The 5701-nt window shown below is 46.6% G+C and overlaps 1 pseudogene across 1 annotated transcript in view; it reads left to right on the top strand.

The window, feature by feature from the left end:
• Positions 1 to 2482, top strand: part of LOC311244823 (tyrosine-protein phosphatase non-receptor type 5-like) — a 28859-nt pseudogene extending 26377 nt beyond the window's left edge. Inside the window, exons 8-10 of the transcript in view lie at positions 1 to 103; positions 1583 to 1696; positions 2389 to 2482. The exon at positions 1 to 103 is cut by the window's left edge and continues 58 nt beyond it. The product of the transcript in view is annotated as a tyrosine-protein phosphatase non-receptor type 5-like (transcript). The remainder of the gene's footprint in view (positions 104 to 1582; positions 1697 to 2388) is intronic.
• Positions 2483 to 5701: the final 3219 nt, after the last annotated feature.

Raw genomic sequence — 5701 nt, 5'->3', positions numbered from 1 at the left:
AGACTCCAGACAAAGCTCCGCCCCTTCTGGAACTGGTACAGGAAGTGGAGAGGGCCAGAGAGGAAGCTCCGCCCACCAGTGGCCCTGTCATCGTCCACTGCAGGTAGGACTGTGTAAAAAAATAAAAAAATTCATTTGTTTATTTGGGCGGGACAATGCAAAATTAATTAACACTGTGGAGTGTAAAAATTGCCGGATTTAGCACGAAGCTAATTTCCATCCGTTGTCCCCAAACATAAAAACAGGACTCATAGAAACAGTAAGAAATGTACAAATACATAAAACAGGACACATAAAAACAGTAAAAAAAATTACAAATACATAACAGCAATACACAGAAATACTAGTCCATGTAGGCATTTGTAGATGAAACAAGAGCTTTTTAAGACTTTGACATTTTCAAAGCTCAAAAAGCTATATTGTTTCAAAATATTGCAATGGTGGTATGCCAATGGTTTCCTGGCAAATACCTTGAAGGCTCTATGATAAAGCTGCTGAATAGACACTTATAGACACACAAAGGATAGACCCGCCCCAGGCTCTCTTGTGAGACATGGAGTTATGAACATGTCTCTCTCAGGTGTGAGGATTAGGTAAAAGTGCAATATATACAACGTTACAATCACTTGAATATAGATTCACAAATGCATCACCCAGGTAGGACCACAGAACAGCTAGAATCAACAAAAGCCCATTGGAATTTAATTTCCTTGAGTACGGTACTAACCTAGTAACCCTCCACTGTGAGATTTCCCCCGGGAGGATTTGACACACTGATGAAATGAGTGGGATCAGTGCTATTCATGTGTCAATCAATCCATATCCTCCCCTTTCCCCTCACCCTGCCCTGCTCATCTCTTCCTCCTCCTCCTGCTCTCATGTCTTTCCCCTCCTCCTCCTCCTCCTCCTCCTCCTCCTCCTCCTCCTCCTCCTCCTCTCATCTCTTCCTCTTCCTCCTCCTCCTCTTCTGCTCATCCTTTGCCTCATCCTGCTCTCATCTCTTTCCCCTCCTCCTCCTCCTCGTCTCATCTCTTCCTCTTCCTCCTCCTCTTCCTCTTCCTCCTCCTCTAATCTCTCTCCTCTTCTCCTCTTATCTCTTCCTCTTCCTCCTCCTCTAATCTCTCTCTCCTCCTTCTCCTCTTATCTCTTCCTCCTCCTCCTCCTCCTCCTCCTCCTCCTCCTCCTCCTCCTCCTCTTATCTCTTCCTCTTCCTCCTCCTCTAATCACTTTCTCCTCCTCCTCCTCTTTCTCCTCCTCCTCCTCCTCCTCTTATCTCCTCCTCCTCTTCCTCCTCCTCTAATCTCTTTCTCCTCCTCCTCCTCCCCTCCTCCCCCTCCTCCTCCTCTTCCTCCTCCTCTAATCTCTTTCTCCTCCTCCTCCTCCTCCCCCCTCCTCCTCCTCCTCCTCCTCTTATCTCTCCCTCCTCCTCCTCCTCCTCCTCCTCCTCCTCTTATCTCTTCCTCTTCCTCTTCCTCTTATCTCTTCCTCCTCCTCCTCTAATCTATTCCTCCTCCTCCTCCTCCCCCTCCTCCTCCTCCTCCTCCTCCTCCTCCTCCTCCTCTCCTCCTCCTCCTCCCTGCAGTGCTGGGATTGGCCGAACAGGCTGTTTCATTGCCACCTCCATCCTGTGCAGACAGCTGAGGTGTGAGGGCGTGGTCGATATCCTGAAGACCACCTGCCTCCTCCGTCTGGACAGGTGAGCAAGAGGAGAGAGAGAGAGAGGAGAGAGAGAGAGAGAGAGAGAGAGAGAGAGAGAGAGAGAGAGAGAGAGAGAGAGAGAGAGAGAGAGAGAGAGAGAGAGAGAGAGAGAGAGAGAGAGAGAGAGAGAGTCAGTAACACAACACTACCTCCTCTGTAGAGCAGAGAGAGAGAGAGAGAGAGTCAGTAACAAGTGTTAATTTTAGTAAGGTCAGTCAACTGTAAACTGTAGTAAACTGACCTGTTAAGAGTAACTGACCTGTTAACAGTAAACTGACCTGTTAACAAAAGATAAATAATAATAATAATGTATTCCAGTGCATTTAGGTGTGTAAAATAAGATTAGATAAGATATTCCTTTATTGATCTCCTTGGGGAAATTCTGGCGTCATACCAGCAAGGAGGAGGGGGGAGGGGAGGTACAGGTGTGGGCAGGGTAATAGTAGAAGACATAAATATAGGAAATGCAATTAGATCTGAATATAAATATATGAGGGCGGGGAAAAGATTATAAAGATTAAAAAATATGTAAATATATGTGTGTGTTGGTTATATTGTATGTATAAACATACTGTAAATATATATATGTGTGTTGGTTATGTTGTATGCATAAACATACTGTAAATATATATATATGTGTGTTGGTTATGTTGTATGCATAAACATACTGTAAATATATCTGTGTTGCAGGGGAGGCATGATCCAGACGAGTGAGCAGTACCAGTTCGTGCATCATGTCCTCAGCCTGTACGAGAAGCAGCTGTCTCACACAGCAGAGGAGTAGAGGCCCATCCAGGCCCAGCCAGGCCCATCCAGACCCAACCAGACCCAACCAGACCCAACCAGACCCATCCAGACCCACCCAGACCCATCCAGACCCAGCCAGAGACATCCAGACATATCCAGACCCAGCCAGACCCACCCGGACCCATCCAGACCCACCCAGACCCATCCAGACCCATCCAGACCCACCCAGACCCATCCAGACCCACCCAGACCCATCCAGACCCATCCAGACCCACCCAGACCCATCCAGACCCACCCAGACCCATCCAGACCCACCCAGACCCACCCAGACCCATCCAGACCCATCCAGACCCACCCAGACCCATCCAGACCCAGCCAGAGACATCCAGACACATCCAGGCCCAGCCAGACTCATCCAGACCCAGCCAGAGACATCCAGGCCCAGCCAGAGACATCCAGACCCAACCAGAGACATCCAGGCCCAGCCAGAGACATCCAGACCCAACCAGAGACATCCAGACCCAGCCAGAGACATCCAGGCCCAGCCAGAGACATCCAGACACATCCAGACACATCCAGAGACATCCATCCAGGCCCAGCCAGAGACATCCAGACCCAGCCAGAGACATCCAGGCCCAGCCAGAGACATCCAGACACATCCAGACACATCCAGAGACATCCATCCAGGCACATCCAGACACATCCAGACACATCCAGGCACATCCAGACACATCCAGACACATCCAGGCCCAGCCAGAGACATCCAGACACATCCAGGCCCAGCCAGAGACATCCAGACACATCCAGGCCCAGCCAGAGACATCCAGGCACATCCAGACACATCCAGACACATCCAGACACATCCAGGCCCAGCCAGAGACATCCAGGCACATCCAGACACATCCAGACACATCCAGGCCCAGCCAGACTCATCCAGACACATCCAGACACATCCAGGCCCAGCCAGACTCATCCAGACACATCCAGACACATCCAGGCCCAGCCAGACTCATCCAGACACATCCAGACACATCCAGGCCCAGCCAGACTCATCCATACCCAACCAGAGACATCCAGACCCAGCCAGAGACATCCAGGCCCAGCCAGAGACATCCAGACCCAGCCAGAGACATCCAGGCCCAGCCAGAGACATCCAGGCCCAGCCAGAGACATCCAGACCCAGCCAGAGACATCCAGGCCCAGCCAGAGACATCCAGACACATCCAGACACATCCAGACACATCCAGGCCCAGCCAGACTCATCCAGGCCCAGCCAGACTCATCCAGGCCCAGCCAGACACATCCAGACACATCCAGGCCCACCCAGGCATTGCCAGACCCAGCCAGACCCAGCCAGACCCAACCAGACCCATCCAGACCCAACCAGACCCAGCCAGACCCACCCAGACCCACCCAAACCCATCCAGACCCATCCAGACACATCCAGACACATCCAGACCCAGCCAGAGACATCCAGACACATCCAGACACATCCAGACCCAGCCAGGCCCAGCCAGAGACATCCAGACACATCCAGACCCAGCCAGACCCATACAGACCCATCCAGGCCCATCCAGACTCATCCAGACCCATCCAGGCCCAGCCAGACCCAGCCAGACCCAGCCAGACCCATCCAGAGACATCCAGACACATCCAGACACATCCAGGCCCAGCCAGACTCATCCAGACCCAGCCAGACCCATCCAGGCCCAGCCAGACCCATCCAGAGACACGCCACTGTACACTGTGCCACTGCCGCCAGCGGGACACCATCATCTCAGTCTTGCCCTCCTTCACCTCATTCAGATGGGACTATGTGGCTGACTCCAGATCTGCGCTTATTGTTCGTCTTTGACCAGACTGAATTTAGGGAGGCAGATGTTTTTGTCTAAGATCTCAAATTCTTCACATCCAAATACTTCTACGGAAATGATAGTCTCATTGATTTCAATGTGAATAGAACGGTCGATCCACTTGAGCCCAGAGAGCAGGTGAAGGTTAATGCCGTACGACTTGAAACGAGTCTTCAATAAACCATATGATCACAAAACATACAGTTAACAAAAGCAACGTACAGCTAACAAAAGTATCTCACGGTTAACAAAAGTATCTTACAGCTAACAAAAGTATCTTACAGCTAACAAAAGTATCGTACAGCTAACAAAAGTATCGTACAGCTAACAAAAGTATCTTACAGTTAACAAAAGTATGCATACAGCTAACAAAAGTATCTTACAGTTAACAAAAGTATCTTACAGCTAACAAAAGTATCTTACAGTTAACAAAAGTAACTTACAGTTAACAAAAGAAACAAATAAATGTACAGTTAACAAAAGGAACGTATAGTTAACAAAAGGAACCTACAGCTAACAAAAGTAACTTAAAAAGAAACATATAATTAACAAAAGTAACTTACAGTTAACAAAAGTAACTTACAACTAACAAAAGTAACTTACAGCTAACAAAAGGAACGTATAATTAACCAAAGTAACTTACAGCTAACAAAAGGAACGTATAATTAACAAAAGTAATTTACAGCTAACAAAAGGAACGTATAATTAACAAAAGGAATTTACAGTTAACAAAAGGAATGTATAATTAACAAAAGTGATGTATAGTTAACAAAAGGAACTTATAGTTAATAAAAGTTACTTACATTTAACAAAAGGAACAGAGTTAACAAAAGGAACGTAGTTAATAAAAGGAATGTATAGTTAATAAAAGGAACATATAGTTAATAAAAAGAACGTATAGTTAATAAAAGCAACATATAGTTAATAAAAGGAACGTATAGTTAATAAAAGGAACGTATAGTTAATAAAAGGAACGTATAGTTAATAAAAAAGAACTTGCAGCTACAAAAGGAACGTATAGTTAATAAAAATAACTTGCAGCTACAAAAGGAACGTATAGTTAATAAAAGGAACATACAAAAGGAACCTACAGTTAACTAAAGGAACATATAGTTAACAAAAGGAACCTACAGTTAACAAAAGTAACCTATAGCTAACAAAAGGAACCTACAGTTAACTAAATGAACCTACAGTTAACTAAATTAACCTATAGTTAACAAAAGGAATGTAAAGGAACGTTAACGAGAGGTTTATGTGGATCTGCAACATCTTCGTGTTTCTTACATTGGTTTCTTACCGAGTCCCTGTGAAGAGGAACGACCAGCTTTGTCCTGAGAGGTTGTCCTAATAATTAAGGGCCCATTTAAGTGTTTAATTTAATTCTACAGAACAAAACAAACGCC

Source organism: Notolepis coatsorum (genome assembly GCF_963971535.1).
Source record: "Notolepis coatsorum genome assembly, chromosome: 18".
In the NCBI taxonomy this organism is placed as follows: Eukaryota; Metazoa; Chordata; class Actinopteri; order Aulopiformes; family Paralepididae; genus Notolepis; species Notolepis coatsorum.
Note: the sequence above shows the minus strand (reverse complement) of the source record. Positions and strands in the feature narration are given on the sequence as shown.